This window comes from Anas platyrhynchos, chromosome 29, assembly GCF_047663525.1.
Source record: "Anas platyrhynchos isolate ZD024472 breed Pekin duck chromosome 29, IASCAAS_PekinDuck_T2T, whole genome shotgun sequence".
Lineage (NCBI taxonomy): Eukaryota > Metazoa > Chordata > Aves > Anseriformes > Anatidae > Anas > Anas platyrhynchos.
In genome coordinates, this window is record NC_092615.1 from 7,585,849 (window position 1) to 7,612,057 (window position 26,209).

At 42.5% G+C, this 26,209-nt stretch overlaps 2 long non-coding RNA genes across 4 annotated transcripts in view; one reads left to right on the forward strand and one right to left on the reverse strand.

Moving 5' to 3' along the window:
- Nucleotides 1-19,905, reverse strand: part of LOC139999750 (uncharacterized) — a 43,658-nt gene extending 23,753 nt beyond the window's left edge. Inside the window, exons 1-2 of one of the 2 annotated variants that reach the window (XR_011805259.1) lie at nt 19,087-19,905; nt 18,089-18,176 (exon numbers count right to left, since the gene is read on the reverse strand). This is a non-coding gene — a long non-coding RNA (uncharacterized lncRNA). Of the gene's footprint in view, nt 1-18,088 lie in introns of both variants that reach the window. The other variant, XR_011805258.1, reaches the window with a different exon arrangement.
- LOC139999751 (uncharacterized) lies at nt 12,147-21,793 on the forward strand. 2 transcript variants are annotated; one of them, XR_011805261.1, is made up of 4 exons: nt 15,103-16,444; nt 17,345-17,414; nt 20,721-20,840; nt 21,549-21,793. It is a non-coding gene; the product is annotated as an uncharacterized lncRNA (long non-coding RNA). The 2 variants fall into 2 exon arrangements; XR_011805260.1 differs by lacking the exons at nt 20,721-20,840; nt 21,549-21,793 and adding an exon at nt 12,147-15,095 and having other exon boundaries at nt 16,229-16,444; nt 17,345-18,095.
- The last annotated feature ends 4,416 nt before the right edge of the window (nt 21,794-26,209 follow it).

Below are 26,209 nucleotides of genomic sequence, written 5' to 3' on the forward strand. Positions count from 1 at the left end.
GTTTACTTTTAGGCCTTTCTAACAATGGTATACAAATTAGGCCCTATCCATTTTCTACTTAAAACCTGTTATAATATTTCAGCTCCCCAGCATGCTTTCTTATATTCTCCAATTACTGTCCAATATCCTACAGTATCACAACTCTCCCATCAGTTCTTTGTGTTAAACCTGTAGCTAACACTTTCCGTTTACACCTTCAATTAATTGCTTATCGATCCCGGATCTTCTACTTCATTTTCAAAGACTTTTGTTAATGCCTGGCTTTCTGTTCCTGGTACTAGTGGAGGGGAGGCTGGGGGAAAGAGGGAGAGATGGAAAGGAGGGGTAAGGCATCACAACTTTACACGGCCCTTCAATGTTGAAACCCAGCATGAACAAATTACATATGAAAATCTCTATCAGACCAGAAGATTCTGTACCTCTGCGTGGCTGTCTGGCCATACTGCATCATCAGTATGTACTTAGTTTTGAATAAGAATATAAGCATCTGTGAATTCGCTTTCAAGTGAATTCAACTGCTCAGAAACCCTGGGATATTTGCAGTAGGCTGTTTTAAAACCCAAACAAAGCTCATTGAATGTGCATTCATAACACTGGAAAATATGGATATGAGAAATAATGTGATGTTTTGGGGATTCAGTGGCTGTTAGGCAAGTACATTTGTTTTTGTAGAAGGTTCCTGGTAAGTGTGGGAATTTCTAAGATGACCTTTTGCGAGAGCGTGACTCAGTTTACAGAATGCCTTTCTACTGCCTTTATTGCATAATCATTGTTTTTTGCAGGTACAAAAAAAAGGGGGGGGGGGGGGAGGAGGGGGTCAGATTCAATAGGAGCCTACAAATCCATTTACCTTTCCATGCACAAAAGCATAATACAAAAGCATGGATTGTTAAATCGCGTTCCCGTGTTTATGAACACTTGTCATTGTCTCTAGCTCTTAATACAGTTTGCAGAATGAACACACTACAACACTATTAGTAGGAATTCACCCATACGTAGACAAAAAGGAAGATGTTTCCTTTGGAAGTGTGTTTTTAATATATTGGAAAGAAAACTTGGCTTTGCTTTCATCCTGGAAGCATCATTCACTGCAGCAAGATTTCTTTACTGGACTGTGACCTTCTTCAGTCCTGTCTTTAGAGAAAATGCTTTGACCTTTTCTATGCATAAATTCCTTGAAAACCTTACATAGTAAAAAGCAATATGCTAAAAGCATAATTAGCTGTTGCTTCCTATCATTAAAGACAGAATCAGCAGAAGGGTAGTGTAGTCAATACCCTTTTGACATGTCATTATTTTGGTTCCCCTGAAACTTATTTAGTTTATAATAGTTTATTGTCTGTTCACCACTCTCACAGTGGTGACCTTTGATTAGGAATAAAGTTCTGTAGGAATGCAGATAGAATAATTTTATTGATTTTACATTTGGCAGAGTCTACGATTGGTAAAAGTTTTTTTCTATAACAGGGTTATAGAAAACAAGGGTTTTTCTATAACCTTCTTCATTCTCTGGCTTTCTACCCTTTGTCTTAGTCAAATCCCAGCTTCTGGGTCACTGTTCCAATAAAAAAAAGTAAAGAAAACATTTGAATTGAAGCTGAGGGCATTTGGGCACCAGCTTTTTGGTGGTAATTAAACATGAGAGAACATGGCTCTTTCTGTCTCTTCCTCATCTGCCACCTACTTTGCAAGACCATATGGGAGAGCGGATTTTATTCTTAGTCCAGAAGTGCTCCTCTGGTGTTCATAGAAGATTGTGTAGGAACAGAAGCCAGTCTTTTCCCACACATGTGTTTTCAGAAGGGAAGCATGTTTTCTCATGTGATAGGTGATCTGATAGATATACATGTAACATGTGCGAGACCTTTTGTCTGCAAATAAAGAACATTGTACATTTATTCACTTTTTATTTATTCACTATTATATTTGGAGAGCTTGGGGTGACTCGGGGAAAAGGTGCCAATTTGTAACTGCCAAGGTAGAAGAACAGAATACCAGATGAGCAGTACCTCTGCATCAATACCATATATATATAAATGACTTCAGAAATTTCCCAGATAGAAAGTCATTCTAGTTCCACAAAAACTGAGCTTTTTAACATTTTTACTTGCTTTAGAAACACCCAACAAACTGTAGCTTTTGTGTGTATGTGTATTCAACTCATAGCTGACAACACAATAGTTTGTTTGTTTGTTTGTTTGTTTTTTAAAAAAAGGAAATTCCCTATGCTGTAAGTCTATCCTTGAACTAGGACTTTATCGTGTACTTGTTGAATATTAAAAGTATTTTCTTTAAAACCCAACATGATTTGGGGGGGAGGTGGGAAGTGTTAACTTAAACAGACTTAATTTTCATATGCTTATGTTGATAACAGATGCAACAGTGGTGGTTCAGTATCTCCATGGTTATTCAAGAGCACAGACAAGCATACTTAAAGAAGCATCTTATAACTACATGGGAGATATATAAAAGGAAAACCTTCAAATCATGTTTTGTTTGCTAAAGGTCCCTTACTTAAACTTTGAAAGTAGAACCGCCTCTCTGCAGCAAGTTTGTTTATCTTAAACTTTAGATTTTATTATACTTGGATATACCAAAACAGAAAGAATGTGTTTTGTTGTTGTTGTTATTGTTGTTTGCTGTTGTTGCTGTTTTACCTGCTACTTCTGCTGACTTTTTTTTTTCTCACATGTCCTCTGATAGCTCCACCTTATTATTTCACCCTAATAATCCTGAAAATATGTTTTTGAGTGTTATCTTGAGTGGCAAGGGCTGCTTGATGCTTTCTTGTGAAATAAATGCTCATCAGCATCCAGATGCCTTAGCCATAGGCAATCGCCCCATAATAGAATTAAGCAGATGCCCATAAGTAGAGAAAAACTTAATGTGAATAAGAAGATTGAATATAATGCTAGTATGCAATAACAGCAAAAAATTAATCGATGCTGGTATTTCTAAGAAAATATATTGGGAGGTGGGGGTGGGAGAAAGAGAGAAAGTGCAAACAGTTTATATGTATATATAGAGAGATAGATTTAATAAGGTGTTTGTTCCTTGCTTTCCAAGATACTTTCTCTAGATTTTTCTTTTTTTCTTTTTTTTTTTTTTTCTATTATTTTTTCCTAATGTCCACAACCATGTCCTATTTTAGCAGTAAAGCTTTAAACCAATTCCTAATTTCCTGTGCTTTGGAAAAAGATAAATAGAATTATTTTAGGCAAAAAATAAAATTCCAACTTGTGGTTCCAATTTTTAATCACCAGAAAGTCTAACCAATTTATCTATTTATTTATCTATTTGAATTATGGTGATTTAGTTTGAGCAGTTACTTTAATTAAATAGTGCTTTGAGCAATAGAAACTCTAATTTGCCATCACCGAGATTATTGTTAGTTTGGAACATGGGGTATCATTTAAAACCATTTAGTTGTTATAATTCAGTCTGAACTGTAACTATGGTTCTGCAAAACTTCTCTGGGGGTAAAGAGTTAGTTTTATTTGCATGTTCATGTTCAGAAGAAAAGAATGCAGTCATGTAAAAAATGTGTATAATGTTAAATGTTAAATATTTTTGAAATTATTCATTGACTCCTTTTTTTTTTTTTTTTTTTTTTGGCATTTTTTGCATGTACATATTTTGAAATTTGAAATTTGCCAAGAAAATGATTTTTTATTCCCCTTTCTCTGAATTTATTGTATAATTTTGGCCTCAAAGTTAATTTATTTCATGACTACACTTATGAAGGTTATTTAGGTATAGGAAAATGTGATGCTTAGGAAGCTAATAATTTAGCAAATTAGTAATTTGATCAGATGAGATAGCCAGCATGTTTCTCACATATTGCAAAGAGCAGGTCATTATGTGGTATCATTGGGAAGATCATTAGCACTAAAACCATCTGGACAATGTTTAGCTGCATTAAAAATGGCAGACAAGGTCATGGGACATTCAAAGAGAGAGAAAAATCTTTGTAAGCCTCAGTTTTAAGATACAGAACTGATGCCATCTGAATTGATCCATATTGTACAATTTTGACTAAGTAGAGGATTCAGTGGAAGACAATAAATTGTGAAGAAAGATGCTCTAATGTGCAAGTCAGTATTCTTTTTAATCAAGAATGGAATAACTTATCTCCAACTTAGATACCATGAATAGTGATGGCGTTCAAAAAGAGCAGAAAGACCCCTAAACAAGTTCCATGCTAGAGGCCAGAGGCAGGTGCATCTGTGCCACATATCTCTCCTGTAAGATGAGAGCAGGGTGAACCATACTGTTAGCTGCAACTGCCTATGGGGGGTCTGAGCAAAGGCAGGGCAGGCAGTTTTACGGTATAGCTAAGGGGCTAAGTATTGGTTGCTTTCTAGTAGCCTTATTAAAATCTCTTTATGGAATTGATCTTATTCTGGATGTGTGCATAAGGCACGGGACAGCTGTTAATGACATCTCAGAGAAAGGCCAGAAGCTTCATGGAGCTGCTAACAGAGAAGGTCTGAGGACTTTAATACAGGCAAACCTTCCTGAAATATTGATTTTCTGCAGTGCATAGACTGACTTCAGATGTGGGCTGAAGCACAGAACTGCAAATGGTCTGAACAATTGCTGCTTGAGCATTTGGCAGACGAGCAACATCTGGTATTAAGAAGGGTTGGGACTATGGTAACTCAAGATTATATTCCAGATGTACAGTTTAAAGCAACTGCAATCAAAGTGAACATTAGTGTTGTTCTCACGAGAATGGAAAGAGGGTGGGGAAGAAGGTCAAGATTACACGGTCAACACAGAAACTGAAGAGATCAATATTCTTCCCTTACAGGAGGAGATCTAGACTCTTGGTGTAAGTTTGATTAAGAACAGCAAGAATCAATAATTTAAGGTAGATCTTAGCAAGAAGAAAGGGGCAATATAAATAAAAATTTATCAGACTTTTACTATCTTTTTCACACACAAAGGATTGCTTTGTGTCTGAAGAATTTCCAAATCAAAGAAACTACAGTACACCTACTAGTCCACAAAGATGTTCATGCGAGAGAGGGGCCAGCTATGGCACCCTCACTAACATTAAAATCCTTAGTCTACAAAATGGAGGGCACAGTAGCTTACTATCACTGTTCCAGGTGACAATGGCCTGTTCCAAATTCAGGATGTCCAGGAAAGCTCTCTCTGATCTTACTTGACTAGTAGTTTCCTATCAAAGGAATCAACTATGGCAAATACCGCAAGTGGTGGTTATCTGTGCCATATTCTCTACCTTCAAACTCAACAGGTCAGGACCGATAGAACATTATAAGGCAATATTTAGCTCCGCAGGTCTTCTTAGTGATTCCGCCAATAAGACACATTTGTTTCATGATGGAATGAATCTGACTCATCTGCTTACAAGTCCTGGATTTCTTCAAATTCATTTTATTTTATACAGTGTTTACTCACCTGAAACATTCCATATCCTACCATATTAATTTATAATCATGAATAGTCAGTAAGTAGGTTATGCAAGAAAATTATTGACTGGGTTTTCTGGTCTGCAGAGTGGCCTTAAACTATCAGAAAACTGTTCAGAGGAAGTACCATCAACAAAGGGGAAATATTTAAAGGCAGAAGGCTCTTCCTTTGAAAACCACAGGGAATTTGTGCTCGACCAACCTCATTGCCTTCTATGATGGCATCACCAGCTGGGTAGATGGGGGGAGAGCAGTGGATGTCATCTACATTGACTTTAGCAAGGCTTTTGATACTGTCTCCCATGACATCCTGATAGCAAAGCTGAGAAAGTGTGGGATAGATGAGTGGACAGTAAGGTGGGCTGAGAACTGGCTGACTGGCCGAGCTCAGAGGGTGGTGATCAGTGGCACAGAGTCTGGCTGGAGACCTGTGACTAGCAGTGTTCCCCAGGGGTCAGTGCTGGGTCCGGTCTTGTTCAACATCTTTATCGATGACCTTGATGAGGGAATAGTGTCTGCCCTCAGAAAGTATGCTGCTGACACAAAGCTGGGAGGAATGGCTGACATGCCAGAAGGCTGTGCTGCCATTCAGTGAGACCTGGACCAGCTGGAGAGATGGGCAGAAAGAAACCAAATGAGGTTTAATAAGAACAAGTGTAGAGTCCTGCACCTGAGAAGGAACAACTGCATATATCGGTACAGGCTGGGGGATGACCTGCTGGAGAGGAGCTCTGAGGAGAAGGACCTGGGGGTCCTGGTGGATGACAGGTTGACCATGAGCCAGCAGTGTGCCCTTGTGGCCAAGAGGGCCAGTAGGATCCTGGCGTGCATTAAAAGGAGCGTGGCCAGCAGGTCAAGGGAGGTGATCCTCCCCCTCTTCTCTGCCCTGGTCAGACCTCACCTGGAGTACTGTGTCCAGTTCTGGGTTCCCCGGTACAAAAAAGACGGGGATCTCCTGGAAAGAGTCCAGTGGAGGGCCACAAAGATAGTACGGGGCCTGGAGCATCTTCCCTATGAAGAAAGGCTGACAGACCTGGGTTTGCTTGGCCTGGAGAAAAGATGGCCGAGAGGGGATCTCATCAACGTAAATAAATACCTGACGTGTGGGAGACAGAGGGATTTGGCCAACCTCTTTTCAGTGGTTTGTGGGGACGGGACAAGGGGTAATGGCCACAAGATGAAGCGCAGGAAGTTCTGCACCAACACGCAAAAGAACTTCTTCACGGTGAGGGTGACAGAGCACTGGAACAGGCTGCCCAGGGAGATTGTGGAGTCTCCTTCTCTGGAGATATTCAAGGCCCATCTGGACGCCTACCTGGGCAGCCTGCTCTGAGGAACCTGCTTTGGCAGGGGGGTTGGACTCAATGATCTTTAGAGGTCCCTTCCAACTCCTTCAATTCTGTGATTCTTTGATATCTAGAAATATGTATGTTGTAGTGCTCCATATTGCTTCTGCTGGAGGGCATCTAGATGGTGAACTTGTATCACAAGATGGTGCTTGTATCACAATGCAACTGCAATTTGTTTCTGTACAATCAATTTAATTTTCAGTCTTTGTTATTTTATGGCCTGCTAATAAGCTCAACAAAGACTGTTCAAACACCATGTGATCTAAAGTGTAAAGCAAAATGTTTTCTAATCTACACAGGTGGCTAGTTTTTCTACCCTCTCACATCTGTGCTGTGGTAGCCGTGTGACTTTGTTCTGAAGAAGAAGGTTGTCTGTATGGAAAAGCATAAAGACTGTATCATCTGAAAAGAGTTCTTGCATTAGTAGATACCAAATGGGATAATTATTTTTCAAAATTAGTATTTACTTTTAATATCGTCTACTGCTTCTATGAATAATGCCTGCTTCATAAAGTTTGCAAGTGTGAATCCAACAGTAAACTCTGGGAAATTTTGTATTGAGTAAGTTCACTTTTTTTTTTTTTTTTTTTTTTTTTTTTTAAGAGCTCAGAATTAGAGGAGGTTATGTGATGTAATGAATTAGCACATTTTTTATTTTTCTTTCTTAGGAAATAAGCCTTAGGTTCATGGTTCACCCCCCACACATAAATACTCTTATTTAGGCTGAACTCATAAGCTGGTAAGTGTTTATGAGCTTGACACATTAACACAAATAACCCTTGTTTTGCAAAGCTTTCTCTTAAATATATGAGGGAGGTGAGGAGAGCAAATCAACACCAGTTTATAGTCACACACAAATAATAATAATAATAATAGACTATGAGATTAATACAAGCTGTCTTGCAGATATAAAATGTCTTGTCTCAGCAGATATAAAATGAAATAAATTTATGATCCCTATATGTAACATCTTTAGAGTTCACATAGAAAAAAAAAAGGAAGCTTGTTAGAATCTTCACACTTTCCAGAGTTTCTACCTTAGTTTCTACCTTAACATCCTATGAGTGCCAAATATTTGAAGCTCACCAGTGATCTCATGTTTCACCACTTTGGCAGCATGTATGTAAGGCACTGGACAGAATTGTGAGTAGATACCTGAGGTCTACTTGTTTAAGCCCCACAGGGTGTCTTGTTGTGGGGCTTCAACTCATGGTTTCAATTTTCATTTAAACTATAAACAGTTAACAATGAGTAAATTTAGGAAGCTGTTGGCTATTGACTAATACGGCTACTAGCTGAAAACTGTGTGTGGCCTCCATATACACCTGTGTGGCATCCACACACTGACATTGCTGAACTGTCTAGCTATCTGAACATATACCAACCCTACTTCAGTGGTACCTCAAGTAAGGAATTACCTGGCAAGGGAGGTGAAAGATAAAGTTCATCATTAAAAAAAAAAATAATAAAAAAAATTATAATGACTACCACAACAACAAAAATTCTGAAAGATATTGAAAACTTCTCCCCAAATCAACATTAAAAGACTAGGGCCAGGGAACAACAACAACAAATGTCCCTCTGAATGCCTTCATATATCAGTTATCTACATGTAGATGTATAACATCTGCATTCTTGTGTTGTTAAGTGTTGCAGCCAAGCAAGGACTCCTTCTTAGGCCTTATCTGTCTCTATTTTGAGTGAGCTCATCTCATAAAAGAAAGAATCCTGTCAGAAAGCAGTGAAAGCTAGCTGCTCCCTAAAGCCAGGTAAGTCAGGAGATAGGTGCTGGTAACTGCGTCAGTAACATCAATACCCTCAGACACAGCAAGCAATAAGCCAGATCCAGTGGTACACAAGGAATCCAGTCAAGAGTGAAAGGAGACAGAGCCAAAGGTGAGACTACAGGCAATCTATAGAATACATCAAAGTGTACCATCCAAGAAGAAAAGCTGCCTGAAGCATGGGTCCAAAGACTGTCCAGGTTGAGACAGAACTGTAGACAGGCACACCTACAATATAATTCAGACAAGGACAGAAAGCCCAGGCCTGAACTTAAGTCTATGGAAGTGTGGGTATGGTCCTGAGGAGAGGCTGGTCAGGGACATAAAAACCTTTTGGTGCCCTCAAAGCCCTGACAGATCCTTCCTGTTGTAAAAACAAATCCAACTAATAAATAACATAAGTGCTAATTAATCTGAACTTAAAGTCTTTATATTGTGTCTAAATATTTAATGATTTCATTTCATACCTTAGAGCATTTCTATTAGTCCTAGCTCCCGACGAAAAATCATGCCTCCCAGATAGCATAGATTTGCAATGTTAGTGCTGTTTTTCATCCCATTTTTCTCTGAGAGCTCTAAATGCTTAGATTTTTTTTTTTTTTTTTTTGGGGGGGGGGGTTGGGGCTGTTTTATTTTTTTTTTTGTCTCTCAGTATTCTCATTATTTTGTCTTTCAATATTCTCATTATTTTGCTTACTATCCAATTAATATCTTGTACTAAATCTTCTATCAGAGCTATGTGATGCCTTAAACTCTCTTCGCAACTTTTGCCATTTTCCTTAAAATAATTGCAAATGGACAATTGGTGAAAAAATATACCTTGTTATTCACAGAAATTGTAGAGTAGCATTTGGTGTCTTTTTTAATGGCAAAAGCTTTGAAATTTAACTGTTAAATTTAATACAGTTAACATTTTGACTTTTCTACCAGTGAAAAGCAATTCTTAATAAATTTCCAGGTTTAGCTTAGAGAAGTACCATGAATTTTTAGTGTTCACCTGATACTTTTGGTAGTTAAATACATTATAGATATCAGGACTGTGTAGTTGAATAGTACACAACAGGACATTCACATATCACTATGTCTTTCCCTCAAGTTAAATCTTGACAGCCAAACTTATCCATGTTAAAAGGGGTATGATTTTCAGAGTAGTTAGCACTATGAACTTCTTATTCATACATGTGAAATTCCCAGGTTCTGAATATGGTGTTAGGGACCTTGTGTTGAAAAAGTTAGTTTGCCCAAATGCCTGAAACTTCTTGTGACTTTGTATAGTTGCTTGTGTCCAATGTATAGCATAACTTCAAGGAATTTCCACTTGTTCTACCAGTATAACTTCATTGGTTGTCTTAACTTCACTTAACTGTATTTGAGATTGCTGCGGTTTAACCTGGCAAGCAGCTGAGTGCACCACACAGCTGCTTGTTCACTACCCCCTTGCCTCTGACCCCATTGGGATGGGAGAAGGAATAAATAAATGAAAAAAAAAAAAAAAAAAAAAAAGTAAAAAAACTTGTGGGTTGAGATAAAGTCAGTTTAATAAGACAGAAAAGGAAGGGAAACAATAACAACAACAACAGAATATAAGAAAAGCAAGTGATGCACAATGCAAGTGCTCACTACTTGCTGGTCATGCTCAGCCAGACCCCAAACAACAGCCCTCCACTGCACTTGAGACAACTCCCCTATTTTTATTGTTCAACATGACACCACAGGGTATGGAACATCCCTTTCGCCAGTCTTGTCCGGCTGTCCTGGTTCTGTTCCCTCTCAGCTCCTGGTGCACTCCTCACTGGCAGGGCAGCACCAGAAGCTGAAAAGTCCTTGGCTCTGTGTAAGCACTGCTCTGCAGTAACTAAATCATTGGTATGTTATGACCAGTATTTTCAACCTAAATCCAAAGCACAGCTACCATATGAGCTACTAGAAAGAAAATTATCCCAAATGTAATCAGGACACAGACAAAATGATTGCTTACTCAATTAAAAAGAAGCAAATTGAGAAAGGAACTGGAAAATTTATTTGTCACATTAAATATATGCATTGCCTTTGTAAGGGCTAGTACGTAAGCTATAAATACAGCCTGACACCTGTGAGTTTTCATATGCAAGACCATTTTTTACCCAAGATAACAAAAAAAAAATTACCTACAGGAGGGCTATAATCAAGAATAGAAGAGATGCAAACTCCAAGAGAACTTCCTGAGCTAAAAGATTGAATCTATTTGAAATCTAATACATTTGCTGAGACACATTAGGTACTTCTTTGCATTTTATAATGCTTGCAATAATTGCTTAATTAACAGGCTATCAGTCTGCTTATTCCTGATAGTTTGTATGTGTTTATATGCACATGGTGGAAGTTTTGCACAATTTAATTGTTGATTTTAAAGTATTTGAATTATTCTTGCTGTATTAGTACCTACACGTTATTTAATATTTTATTTTTAATGTGTTGTTTGTTTTTTTTTAATGGTTATTTGTTGATAATTTTTTATTTAATCTGATAATGTCTAGGCAATGAAACTTGTAGAGATCTGAGAAGAAATTTGTGTGACTGTATCTTATGTATTTTTTCTGTTGTGTTAGGAAGTCTTAGTTCATATACCTAATTCTAGTGACTCTGGATCATGAGGAATTTTTTCTTGGTATCCAACAGGGTTTAGGACATTTCTTTAAGAGATCCCCTATGTCTTACATGCTGTCTTGTATTTAGAATCATAGAATCATAGAATATCCTGAGTTGGAAGGGACCCTTAAGGATCATCAAGTCCAACTCTTGACACCGCATAGGTCTACCCAAAAGTTCAGACCATGTGACTAAGTGCACAGTCCAATCTCTTCTTAAATTCAGACAGGCTCGGTGCAGTGACCACTTCCCTGGGGAGCCTGTTCCAGTGTGCAACCACCCTCTCTGTGAAGAACCCCCTCCTGATGTCAAGCCTAAACTTCCCCTGCCTCAGCTTAACCCCGTTCCCGCGGGTCCTGTCACTGGTGTTAATGGAGAAAAGGTCTCCTGCCTCTCGACACCCCCTTACGAGGAAGTTGTAGACTGTGATGAGGTCTCCCCTCAGCCTCCTCTTCTCCAGGCTGAACAGGCCCAGCACCCTCAGCTGTTCCTCGTACGTCTTCACAATGTTTCAGTAATAAATCACCACACAGACCCACAAATTACTTTACAAAGATCAGCAGATGGGCTGAGCGTATCTCTATAAAACTGCCCAGCAGACCTTCGCAAAAATAACTAAATGATCTTGCAAGCTGTTTAATTCATAAAATCTGTACTATGATGTGTATGCACCAACAAGGTATGATTAGCTTCACTGAAACATATGTTTAACTATTCCTACTTTTTGTGCTTGGCATAGAAATCTAAGTAGCTTCTTCTTAACAGCTTTTAATTAAGTAAGTAATTAAGATTTTTTTCTCATGTCATCTGCAAAGACAGGACTCTGAATAACACAAACATTTCTGTGTAACTATCCCTTGATCTTTGTGAACATTTTTACAAACAAGAGGAGAATTGATACACAGAACTCATGTGACACAAAGTTCACTTTTTATCATGCTTTTCTGCATGCAGTTTTTTATATCTTTTCTCTTGCTTTCCTTCCATTCATACTCCCTTACCACTCTTCAAATTTTATAGCCAGCTTTGATTCCAATTAAATTTACAAATGTAGGGAATTATTTGGATCATGAAGGGAAGAGAGAGAGGGGTTGTTAGTGTTTACATTACTCTGTACCCTGGCTGAAAATTCTGAAATTCTCTATAACTTCTTCTGTAGTTTATTCTACATAAGGCATACAAAAGGTAAGAGGACCAATATGTGAAAAAGTCCAGAGAGGACCAATTGCACTCACTGCAGCTCTCAGTATAGCAAGCATAGCAAAAGGTACTTACACATCTGGTATCTCACTCTATTTCATGAAAGTAACATGGTGAAGGTTGTATTTAATTCTGTATTCTTGTTTCCTTTCCTTTCTCGTTAGATTTACATTATAGTTAGATTTGCAACTCTGTACGTCTACACTGTTAGATCAAGCTCATTTAGTGATAATAGAGCAGAATGGCAAATTAGATTTGCACAACATTCAGGAAGGAAAAAATGACCCAGAGAAAGCACAAAGCAATATACGCCATGGCAAAACAATCAGCCAAAAATTATTTTAGAGTTTAAACACCAAGCTTCTTTTAGATTGTCTACATGGGATATAAAGAAGAGAAAGAAAACAAGAAATCCCTGCATTTTTCTGTCCTGTGGATTGAAGGCCTATCATGTTCTTTTTCTCCCCATCTCTTGGAATTTAAAATGAGGGTGCAAAATTTATGGGTTGCTTATATAGAAATTCACTCCATGTCCCCTACTTAAAAAAAATCCTGTTTGAATCTTCATTTTGTCTGCATTCATTGTTGAGAGTAATTTGCTTTGGCCTTTTATTGTAAAGTGGTATTGACAGAGTGCTCCCTTTATCACATTCATTCCCGCTTTACTATGGAGGCTGTGTCTGGAAGCTGTTTTTCAGGCACCCTGTTATGAGATATTGCTAACAAAATCAAAGCCATTAGAGGTAAAATTATTTTCTTTCAGCCATTATCCACATTCAGGGAGGTGACATTCTTTGTCTTAGAAAGCTGCCAGGCTTTTATAGTATGAATACCTCATTTTTAAAACTCATTTTCTGATCTTTGTTTATGAATTTGAGTTATTTTAACCATATATTTAAAAGCTGCTTTAAGTACTTTTTGAGAAGGAAATACAACTTATGAATGGGTGTCCCATTTCATTATGAAAATTTACTACACCACAAAAACAAAAACAACAAAAAAAAACATATTAGAGTTTAATTTATGATGCTCTGTCAACTTCATTATTAGTGTCCCGTTTCTCTGATATTGCACTGAAAGGAGTAACAGAGGGAAATGTTTGTGAGATTTTGCAATATTTTTAACTATTATATGTAGGTGATTAGTATATAAAAAGCTGTTATTTTTTCCTCTTTCTACTTTTAATTTGAATTTGTCAGTGTTACCCAAAATTCCCTTTAGTTTTGTTATCGGTACACTGCATTTCTGATGTTAGTGATCCAGAAGAAAGTACAGTCAAAATGCAATGTGTACTTCATGAGAAAAATTAAAGGTATGAAGAATAAAAATATTAATGACTCAGCATGCAGAATCTCATTTTAAAGCATGGATCTGAGATGCTTCACTGATAACTAGGCCTGAGATGCTTCACTGATAACTAGGCCAGTGTGCCATTTACAAATAAACAATATTTCACTTTTTTATTAGAGCTTTCAAAACCATGTCTCATGTATTTCTCTCACTTTGGTAGCATTTTGCATAATATCAGTATCTTTCTAAGACTCTTCACCACTACAAAAATTGGATGATATTGATCTTTCCATGCGTCAATGTGATCTGTGTTTACTCTCTGAATATCTTTAACCTGCTGACTATAGGAAGTTTTTAATGTCTGCATTACAAGGACTGTGGCCATCAGGTCAAAGGAGGTGATCCTCCCCCTCTACTCTTCCCTGGTCAGGCCTCACCTGGAGTAGTCTCCAGGTCTGGGTTCCCCACTACAGAAAAGACAGGGATCTCCTGGAAAGAGTCCAGTGGAGGGCAACAAAAGTCTAGATATAAGGAAAACAAAATCAAAACATTCCTTCTCTGGTACCCATAAGAAAGTAACAGACCATGTAAGTAAGTAATGGACCATGCTGCTCAGACAAAATGTCCAGAAATCCCAGATCAAACTTGCTCCAACTGTAGCAAGAGCCCAAAGTCATCAATAAAAAGTCTTGTAGAAGATTTCCAGCAGAGGTAAATGACTATCTCTATAACTCTGCAGTACTGGCTGAAGTTGTCATTCTCTCAGCTCAGAGAAAAAGGTTCAGAAAAAAATATGGCATGGAATATTCTGAATCTAGTAGGAGGGATAGTTTTTATGCACTTTAAAGAAAGAGAGTGAGGTAATGCAATGCAATGCTTTGTGATGTGTCTTTAAAGGTGGAGAGAAACTGACTTAGCGTGAGTCTCATCATGGCAACCCTCATTTGTGTCCTGGCATTCATTTTCTACATCCATTTTGTATGCTAGGTAACGGAATAGAAAAGTGCACTGCTGCTTATAAAAAGGTACCAACATATATATATTTTTTCAGTGTTCAATAAAGACACATTACTTCTCTTTGCCCCTGTTATCCATAGCAAACTGATTTGTCAGTTTCTGAAACTCTTTTGAGACTTGGAAACTAACATGCAATGAAATATCCTTGAAAGATATTTGATCATGGTTGAACTGCTTGTGGTAAACGTTTGGCTGTAAAGGACTTTTTGATATTAAGCTCTTCTCAGTGTTCTGTGGAAAGTCGGTTAATTGGGTTCACATGAAAAAGATTTGATAATGGAGAGGCTGCAGGGGTGGTTTCTGTGACCAGAGGCCAGCAGCTGGCCCATGTCACAGCAGAGCCAGCTGAAGATGGCTCCAAAAAGGACCTGCTGCTGGCCAGAGCCAAGGTAGGGAGTGCTGCTGGGTGGGCTTCAGGGGAGCAGATTTAAGGAAGGGGGGAAAATACTGCTGTGCAACAGCAGCTGGGAGAGAGGATTGTGAAAGCGTGAGAGAAGCAGCCCTGCAGCCCCCCAGGTGAGCGCCGCAGGAGGGCAGGAGGTGCTGCAGGCAGGCAGCAGCAGTTCCCCTGCGGGCTGTGCAGGGAGAGGCCCCTGGTGGAGCAGGCTGTCCCCCTGCACCCATGGGTCCCACATGGAGCAGATCTCCACGCTGCAGCCCCCCCATGGGTGGAGGAGCCCCCGGTGGAGCAGGTGGCTGTGGCCTGGAGGAGGCTGCGGCCTGTGGAGAGCCCCCGCAGGAGCAGGCCCCGGGCCGGAGCTGCAGCCCGTGGAGAGGAGCCCACGTGGAGCAGGGGCAGAGAGGGACCGAGAAGGAGTGGTGGAGATGAAGTGCTACAGACTGACCACAACCCCCAGTCCAGTCCCCCTGTTCCCCTGCGCTGCACGGGGGGAGGAGCTGGAAGAGCTCAGATGGGGGGAAGGAAGGTGTTTTTGGTTTCTTTCCTTTGGTTCTCACTTGTCTAGCCTGGTAGTAGTAGTAGTTAGGCAGGAAATCTTACTGTCTCCCTATGCTGCATCTGCTTTGCCCATCACGATCCTTGTTGAGCGATCTCCCTGTCCTTGTCTCAACCCTTGAGCCCTTTGCATCGTATTTTCTCTCCCTTTCTCTTTGAGGAGGGGGAGGGAGAGAGTGGCCGTGATGGAGCTCGGCTGCCCACCCACCGAAAAGCACTGCAGCTGCAAAGTACTGGAAAAGTTTTCAGAAGCAACAAGGTGTTTAACAAGGAAATGTATAGTTTCCTTTTTCACGCTTCCTAAATAATTGGGCTTATTTCATATTCCCAACTCGGAGGAGGAGAATTGTTGATTTCACCTTCTTTTTTCTTCCTTGGAAATCAAAGGTGAACAGCTCTAAAAGGAAGGGGAACATATCAGAAGCAAGCTTTTTTTGGCTTGTAATCCTTTCTTAAGGCAAAGATTTCTCACACACCTTCCCCAGATGTAGGGGGGCAGAGAATAATTTTGGAACTACTCCAATTAAAGTCAGCTTGGGGAGAGTGGGACTTCTCTACTTGTTTCAGAGACATTCGCATTAGCAAGAGAGAGTGTTGTGTTGCCGCTGCCAGGGGCCTACGGTGATGACTTCAGAAACAGAATTGAATGATGTCACTGTGACACCTTGGTAACAGCTGCCTCTGAGCAAGTTTAGCGAGGAGGGACAGAGAAGTGTGCTGGATGAAACCACGTGAGGACTTGTGGATCCCACGTTGAGGTGCATCGAGAGGGCCCACCCTTCTGTAAGTGTTTGGATGCTTCATTTTAGATTTCTGTAGTTTGTGTAAAGTCCTTTCACAAGCATGAAGTTTGGTACTTTGGCTCAGGGATGTAGCTGCACAGAGTGACAGGTGCAACATGTGGCTGAGGGCCTCTGCACGTTCTCTCTTTCCCACACACGATCAAGAAAGAAGGGTAGACAAATAAGAGTGTGCTGTGGTCCTGCCATAGACCTCAAGTACTACAGCATAAACAAGAGACTTAAAAGTAGCCCATCACATGAAACTTCAGGACAGCAATGCACTTCATCAGCTGGTCTGGCCTGTTGAGTGGAGTGTCTCAGGATGGAGTGTATGAAGATGCACTCCATCTGCTTTCAGATTAGCACTTGCAGTGAGCAAGCTGCCTGGCCTTAACATTTTTCATTCCATTTTTCACCCGACTTTTGCTGGTTCTTCTTGGTCTATGTTTCACCCATCTCCCTGCCCCAGAGCGACACAAGTAAAGCTCTTAAGCAATTGCTAACCTGTTCTCAGTGCTCACGAGTCCCAAATCACTCATTTTACAATCTATAAACCATGGCAGCTGGCACCTAGTTGGTACACGGTGACACTGCACACGTTGGCAGTGTCGTCAGGAGCTGCAAAGTCAGGGCTGTGGGGGTTAAGGGAAAACCACACATCAGTTTAGCAACTTGGCTCCCGTAGGATACTTCCTACGGCAGGAGTTTCAGCAAAGCCACTCAGAGGGACCTGCTGGCTAATTCAAACGGGACTTCTGCTGGAGCAGTCAGAAGGCAGCAGGAGATATCCAGTGGGCATCGCTGTCAGTCTGTGGCAGTTTGGGGTCCAGGTATCAGCGGTTAGGTGGGGTTTTCTCTGCTTCACTTTCTCCAAAGCTGTGAAAAAATATTTCTTTTACAGCACTGTACAGTCCCACGTTAAGGATGGAACCAGCTGCATCAACTTCCAGTACGACGGTGTTGTAAAAAAGGTGCCTTTGGTGGTCAGGAGCACAACAGCTCTGCTGATGTGTTATTTAAGTGTGTTCTTACATCTGAGTTTCCTCATAGCAGTATGTAGCTGAGGGGGTCCAACTTTCCCAGGGAAGATTTATGGTTTTTCTCCTACCAAGCACCAGCTCAGTATACAAAGCTCTGTTAATAACACCCAAGCATGTAGATGTTAAACTGAAACTGCTTTTAAACCTAGTTGTTGTTACAAAAATAGCTTAATACACCATCTTCAGAGGGTAAAAATTCACATGGAAGTACAGAAAAACCCAGAAGCGCTTCCTGAGCTTCAGTTTACCAACAGCACCATCGGATTTAGATCGTGGCCTGGCAGCCAGGATGCAGGGTCTGTAAGCATTGCTGCGATGTGGAAGTGCCAAGGCAGGTTTCTGGCCTGCCCTGACTAAAAGACCTTTTTTTTTCATACAAACAGCGTGCCAGGTACGCTGTAATGCCAATGTGCCAGGTCAATAGAGGATGTCAAACAACAGAGGCGTTTATCCTAATTTCTGGCATGAAAACACTTTTAACAGCATTCTTTTCACCAAGAAACCCCTCTCTATCTTCTCCAATACTCCAGGATCTGCTGCAGCTGCAGCAGCCGCGCTGCTACAACCCACATCTTTGCCAAATCTTTTCAATAATTGTGCTTTACCTCGGCAATGTTGAGGTCACTCCTCTTCCTCCTCCAGCTGAGGAAGCAGCTCGCTGGCTCTGCCACACCGCAGGTGCGGAAGCGAGAGCTGGGAACACAGGAGTCAAACTCTCAGTGCTCACAAAGCCACCAGGGCACAGGCCTGACACAGAGGCACCCCGGATCCGCTCTCCCTCCCCGCTGCGAGGCTCGCAGCAGCCCCGACCCGAAGCGCACACAATGCTTCGCATGGTGATGTCACCGCTGATTCTGAGTCCCCAGGTGAGGATCTGCCTCACCACTCTCAACGCTGGGGTTGGGTTTTGGTTTTGTTTTTTTTTTTTTTTCTTTTAAACATTCACAGCTTATGGGAAACCATCAGGTAAACCACAGATCGCTAGGGAAGAAGTCCCACACGAGGGAAGAAGTCCGTGCTTTTCTTCCAGGCAGTGTCACGTGCTTTAACACGCCGCGTTCGACAAAGCAGCTCTCCCCGTTTTGCTCAGTGGCAACAGGCACGACTGCAACGCACACAGGTGTAGGCAGCACCTGCAGGTCCCAAACCCTTAACCGGTTTGTAGAAAGCACCAATTTTTGAAGTAGTGGTTCTCCCTTAATCCATGACCCCTTCTTTCCTTTATTTATAACGGGTGGCTCTCCTCCATTTTCCTCCTCAGTGTCTGAGCAGACACTGGGAATCGTTTCTGGAGGAAGGGCACTGCTGAAGCTCCTACATCTACTCTCCGAGAAAAGAGAGTATGTCAAAGAATACAGATTTCCTTTCTTTTTCCCTTTTGAAATACAATTTCTGAAATCAACGCTGCCGCCTGGCAGCAAATACCTACGGGACTAAAGAGGATTCCTCATCCTCACTGTAACGTTGTAGTTAACCTCCCAACGAACCCATCTCCCCAGGAAGTGGCCATTTGAGATGGGAAGGGGTAGAGCAAGAGGAAGCTCTCCTTAGCCTAGCTCTTCTCCCAACACCACCTTGCCATCCAGCACCAAATTCAATTCACCTGCTCCGCCCGATCAGTCGAACGGGCGTCCGACGCTGGCACATGCCACAGCGGTGTTTCTGACGTGGCTTAAATCACCTATCCGCAGAATATCTCGGCTCCGTACGCTCCAATAATGCAGTAGTTGAGAAATAATGCCCAGAGCTCACACTCTGAGTGCAGCCCAACAGCACCGAAGCACCGGGAGGCTAAACATTCCCAACCTGGCAACAAGGCTGACCCAAGCAACAGCACGGAACCCTTCTGCACCTTCAGCGTGGAGATCAGCGGAAGGAAACACAGATTTTTCTTTTCTCCTGGGGCTGCACCGCTCAGGGCCAGCAGAGCAGTGCGTCCCCTTCCCTTCTCTGTCTGTGCCAAGATCGTGCCTCGTCTCTCGAGTCCTGCCCGTGATGGTGCCTGGCCTCAGCCCCTTGAGGCGGCCATTCCTCCACCACCGCAGCTCTCTTGGCAAGCTGCGAGTCATTTTATGTCTTGTCACAGCTTTCCAGAGCCAGGCACACAGGTTCTGGAGAAGGCTGGGGCAGGACAAGCCTGCTTTAAGCCCCAAACCTGCCTCCTTTACTGTCTCCTCTCAGGCCAGGCCTACCCTCTGGGCCCAGCAGCACTCATCCTGCCTGCCCCAGGACCCGCAGGTTGCGCCCTGTGGTAGCAGCAAAGAGCCCCCCAAATGTCTGTCCTGGGGTACACAGGGGTGAGGCAGCCCCGTCACTGCACAGACACCCATGGGACACGTCACCAGAGCCGCTATCGGCTTGGCAATTAAGGACGTGGGAGAGGAGCCCACGTCACGCAAGCATTCGTGGCTGCCCTGGACAAAGAAAGAAACAGTGGCTGTTTTTCTCCCCATTTAAATAGCTAAAAGCACCGCTAGCAGTTTCTTTCTTTGCGTCCAGCCTGTACTACGTTTAAAGAAAGAAGCAGCTTCTGCTGAGGAGGTGGAAGATGCTGTCAGCAGAAACACCGTGCCTAGAATGCGAGCAGGGAAGACAGCGATGCTGCGAAATAAAGCTTTTACAGCCGCTTCAGATCAGTTGGCCTGGGCTCCAAGGGTCAGACACCCAGCTGGGAAGATTGAATTTCCTCCTCGATAGCCTTGCCCAGCTCAATCTTGCCATCCTGACTTGGCTCCAGAGAAAGCCTCTTATTAAAGGCACAGAGAAACAATAGCTTCTCGGCCAAAAACTAGGAGTTCAAGCAATCCAGTGAAAAAGCTGTGCTTGGGAACAAGAACGTTTCAGAGGCTAGTTGATTTTAGTTCTCATCGTCACTCGTGTCATGGCAAAGGGCCTCTACAGAGGCAAAAGAGTCTCAGCACTGAGGTAGGACATAGCTCAAACACCAGCCCCAGAAGGTGGAGATCATAGCCTTGACTCACCCTAAAGGCATCGCAGAAAGGGCACCAGGTAAGAGGACAAGGAGGGTTTTTGCTCTAGGGTTAGTTTGTCACATAGCCCAGGAGCCACTGGCTTTGGCTAGCATTTGACAACTGATTCTGGACCTTGAATGGACGAAGCCATACTCTGCCTCTGAATAATGAGGCTTGCATAGAGAGAAAACCCACACTGCCTATAGGGACTCTGTCATAGCAGTGGGCTTGCTTCTTGATCCCCATCCCTCTTTCCACCCTGCAGGCCCTACTTGCACGCTCTGCCTTGCTCAGATGGGAAGCTCAGCCATTCATCCAGCACCACGAGAAGATGTGGGATTGATTTCACAAGCTGGTGGACACACTGAGGACGTCACAGTTACATGTGGGCACATTTTATTCTCTGGATGCACTCGCGCATTGTTTCTGCTCAACAGCCAAAGCTTTATTGATTCAAAACCATTTCCCTTCTCCCCCACCCCCAGCATGTTTTTATTTATTTATTTATTTATTTATTTATTTATTTATTTAGTATATGTATCCCTTTTCCCACCCCTCAACTGCTCGTCCACTTCTGATTTGAGTAATATCTCTGCTTTCTCAGAAGAAGCTAACTGACAATTCATTCATTTTTTTTTTCTCCCAAGAACCATATAAATTACATGCAAAACATTGTACATAGAGATTAATATCAAAATGCAATACAGATCAGGTGCACTTTAAGCTGGACTCTAGGATATGGCAAACACACCAGGGTACATATTGCTTTGAAACCACCATTTTTTTTTAATGTCATGCATACCACATAATATTCAGTCTTTTGTTTTGTATTTTTCTGTTTTTATACAAAAATACCAGTGCTTATTATACTAGTTACTGGAAAAGAAAAAAAAATCAGATCTGTGTGTCCTCTTCAAATCAAAATTTTGTTGTGAGAGCACTGGATAAATATATATACACACACCAACGAGTGTCATAAGCTTTGCCTTTGCTGAAGGAAGATAAATAGTACCAAGAAAATCTGTCTAGTTTGTTTTACAGGCTTGTCTTTCTCAGTATGGAACAAACTGACCTCCCTGGTCTAACTTTGCAGTTGCCTATTCTGCCTTTGTCCTGGAGAGAAGAGCAAGAAAAGAACAGATCTATTTTTGCACTCCAAAAACGCATTAGAGGAGGATTATCACACCCACCTAAGGGTACTTCCTTGTTTGTTTATAAAGCACCAAGTATTTCTCTTGGACAGAGACTGTTGCTGGCTTGCTTTGTGCCTTCCATTTATAATAAAGATATTATAAAAAAGATATTATAAAAAAGATAATAAAGATATTAAGATGCTTACCCCTTGTTTTTTACCCTCCTCTTTGGGTCCAAACACCTAGATGGAGGGTGCAAAACAACACTTTTGAACCCAGACCCTGAGCTGCAGAGTCCAAAGGCCCAGCTTTCAGCTCCAAAGCCTGACTTGGAGATACAAGACACGCCCTCTCCTCCTCCTCACTGCCTCTTGCCTCCTCCCCTCCTGATATTTTAACCATCTCAAACCTCATTATTAGGGCCCCATGCTTCCTTATTTCACCCCAAATCCCTATGTTCAGGGTCCACAACCTCCACTTGGTATCTGAACTCTTCTTCTGATTGCCTTATCCAAGGCAATCAGAAGGGCACCCCTCCTTTTAAATTCGCAAATCCTCATGCTAGGAGCCGAGGCCTGAATTTTGGGGTCCAAACATCCATTTCGAGGAAGCAGAGAGTGGAGGGCGGGCCGCACTGTCCACCATTTTTAGGCCACAGCATCACATATTAGGGCAGAAAGCCTCTTCCTTGGGCTTGAAAGCCTTGTCTGAAAGGGTAACCCCTCCTTTTTAGTGGCTTTTTCTTGCTTACACATTAATCTTACAGACCAGGCTGCCACTTACAAGGAACAAACCCCTATTTTTAGGGTCACAATTTTATTATAACCTTATTATTGCCACATCAGGGCCCAGGGACCATCTCTGGAACCGGGAGCAGGGCCTCTGTGGCAGGTCCTGTCCCAACGGACACAACGGACCTGGTTCCCTGCAATGCGGACTTCTTAGATGGCGAGGCCTTATTGGAGAGGAACAGCCCTCCTTTCAAATTCCCAAATCCTCATGCTAGGAGATGAGGCCTGAATGTTAGAGTCCAAAGCCTCCTCTTTGGGTCCAAACACCCATCTGGAGGGATCAAAGCATCACTTCAGGATCCAGACAGAGGAAGCGGGCTGCGCTGTCCATGATTTTTAGGCCCCAGCATCACATATTAGGGCAAAAAGCATCCTCCTTGGGCTCAAAAGCCCTTTTTAGAGAACGAACCCTCCTTTTCCGTGCCAGGATCATCATTTGCTGAGTCAAGGCCTGACAGTCACATCCCAAAGGCTCAACCTGAGAGCCCAAAGCCTCTTTTTTAGCACCCGGAGCCTTCTCCTTGGGACTCAAAGCCTCAGGTTGGGGTACAAAGGCTCATTTTCTGGGTTCAAAGCCCCATTTTAGTGTCCAGAGACCCCCATGCTAGGCTCTAAAACTTCATTCTTCATGGCTGACGTCTCATGCTCAGGCTCCAAACCCTGATTTTCAGGGCCCAGACGCTGCTTTGGGATCCTAAGCCCCCTCCTGATTGCCTACCTACTCCTTTGTAGGGCCAAGAGTCTACTTTTTGGTGACCAAAGCCTTAATATTAGGGCCCAGAGACCCACCTCTTGAATTCAGAGCCGCCTTCTTGGGGCCTTCCTCATTAGGGCCAAATGCCTCATTTTCACCCTATAACCCCTTCTCTTCAGGGCTAAGAGCATCTTTTGCGGATCCAAACCCTTTTTCTCACCCTTCCTTTGCAGCTGAGAAGCATACAGGCATGGCACCAAGGCTCCTCTGTATAGACCACAGCCTTGTTCTTAAGCACCCAGCTTTCAGGACGTTTTCAGGACAAGAGAGCCTATAGTTGGGATCCAAAGCCGCCTTTGCTTACACGTCAATCCTACAGAGTAGGTTGCCATTTCCAAGGGGCAATTCCCTATTTTTAGGGTCCACAATTTTATTATAAGATGCAATGCGTCCTTCTTAGATGGCAAAGTCGTAAGTGAGAAAGCCCTGCTTTCAAATCCCCAAATCCTCATTCTAGGAGCCGAGGCCTGAATTTTAGGGTCCAAACATCCATTTTGAGGAAGCAGAGAGTGGAGTGTGTGTAATACACAATAAATGTTTGTTCATTGTCTTTTGTAAAAACAAGGAGTTCTGTTTGAGGAACGGGAGTTGTGAAAACTCCCTGCTGAAGTAAGGAGCTGTATAATGCTTGGCTAGACACTATGAAAATTCCATTGCTTAATGTAACAAAAAAGAGAATCCTCTCCCCTTCCCTCCTTCTGCATCTCAGTAGCCTCTTCTGTTCAGAAAACACAGCTGCAAAGTTCATGTAACCATCTCCTGATAAGTTGTTAAACTAGTGTATCAACATCTTGCCTTCCTGTCTCACGCTGGGCCAACATGACCAAATAAAGAAAGAAGTTGAACCACAATGCTGAGGAAGACTACGGCCTTCATCTTCACGACCACCAGAGGGACAGAGACGACCCCCTAGCAACAGTGCGCGCAGTCGCAGAATATACCAGGATGTGCTGCGTAATCCCGGAATTACCAAGATATAAAAAGGGACCCTGGCGGTGTAAAATTACGTAAAAGAAAGACAACTGTCATGTTGTGGTCTGATAGTTTCTGGGAGAAAGCAGAAACCCGGCAATTCTGTCTTTCCTACTCCTCCAAACCAATTCCGTTGACAACTCTGAATGCTTCCAGCTAGAAAAAAAAGGAAGAATGAAGTGGAGGGCTCCTTGCCATCACTGTATTTCTGGAGCAGATTTCTGGATAGTCCCCGCAGCCAGCTGTAGGGCCTGTGCCAGGCTTGGAGTGGCTGCAGGGAACATGCCAGGGGCTCGAGGTGCTGCAGGGAACATGCCAGGGGCTGGAGGGGCTGCAGGGCGAGTGACACGGGTTTGAGGGGCCTCAGGTCCCAGCGCAGTGGTTGAAGTCGATGCAGGGAACATCAGAGTTGTTGGAGGGGCTGCAGGTAAAATGCCAGGGGTTGCGGGGGCTGCAGGGTGCTGAGTCACAGCTTTGCATCAGGTCAAGACGCATTTTCCTAGAACCATCCATTTCCTCCTGAAGGGGCTGAATAGCATGGAACGGTCTTCAAAATGCACAGAGCAGACCCCAGCAAACGTAGGGATGCTGCTAGCAAGTAGGGAACTTTTTTGTTGATGTTGTTAACATTGTTTCACGACAATAGATGCAAACATGTATCTTGAGTTGAGGGCAAAGGTGACCTTGGATCTGAAGCACACAGGCGTTCACTAATGTCCCCCCATCCGGAGTGAATCCACAACGACTCGGAAGGAAAACTAAAGTCCAAAGCAGTGCACTGGGATAAAGAGAGTTTAATAGGGTAGAAAAGGAATAAAAACAATATAATAAATATTAATATTTATAATTTATAATATAATAACGTATAAAAATTGTTTAATTAATAAGATTAAATAATAATCATCATAATTTTATAGTAATAAAACAACGCCATACTGTACAACACAGTCAAGAAAGTGGATTGAATGCAATAAAAATAAAACCCATTTTTCCCATCCCAATGAGTTCCTATCCCCATCATCACTTCCCATCCCACTGATCATTTCCTATCCCAACAACGTCCCAGTTCTGATCCCAAGGCTGAATTCCCAACTCCCACCCACCCATCCAGCCAGCCATGCACCCATTTTCTGCATTTTCAGGTCACAAGACTCTGATGAAGGCCACCTCAGCCTTTTCCCCGAAAAAAAAGCTGCTCTTTATTGTGAAAAACTTCACTTTTGCACAACACTGCAGACCCAGCCAAGATGGTCCTGCAAGACAAGGTGAAACAAACATACAAAACCCATATGGAGGTAAATTGGTTCATCTAAACAAATTCCTACCACGAAATCCTGATCCTCAATCTCAGCACCGATGAAAAAAGAGGATACAGTTCCCTCCTCCAAGGTCCCTCTCTGCCCCTGCTCCCCGTGGGCTCCTCTCCATGGCTGCAGCTGCGGCCCGGGGCCTGCTCCTGCGGGGGCTCTTTTTTGCACCTAAGTGCTGTTAACCATCCCAGGCATTTGTTGTTCACATGGTGAATAAGTGCTGTTTTGGATTTACAGAGATAATCTGTAGATTTGGTTCCAAAGGGGTTCAAATTCAGGCAAGGCAGTGAGAGCTTTGTGGGCTGCAGGAGAACCAAAATGCAGGAACTGTCAGGGCTCATCCTCACCCGTGACCAACTCTCACTTGGTCTTCTTTGGAGAGAAAGCCAAGCCAGCCAGATGGCTTCCACTACTTCTATGGGAGTGACATTGGGATTGATCTTTAAAATGAAATGAAGCAGAAGGCTGTGGGTTCTCCAACCTTCAAGATATGCAGCACTTGGCTGGGAAGGTTTCTTCCGTTCCTATGGATTTGAAGAATTAGGGCTGAAAGAAGCAGCAGGACCCTAGGGCCATATTCTGTCATCTCTATGGAAACTCCTGACGGGAATTACCTCCCTACTGGTGTCAAACTGCAGGCAGGCAAACGGGTGTGGTCTCCTCTCTGTGCAACTCCCCAATCCATGGTGTCTCTTTGCATGTGTGAAATTGCATGTGTATAGGGGGTGTGGTGGCAGAAGAGTGAAAGCCTCTTCTGATGGCTCCTAAAGCTGTGAGTCTGACCCTTCTGTGAC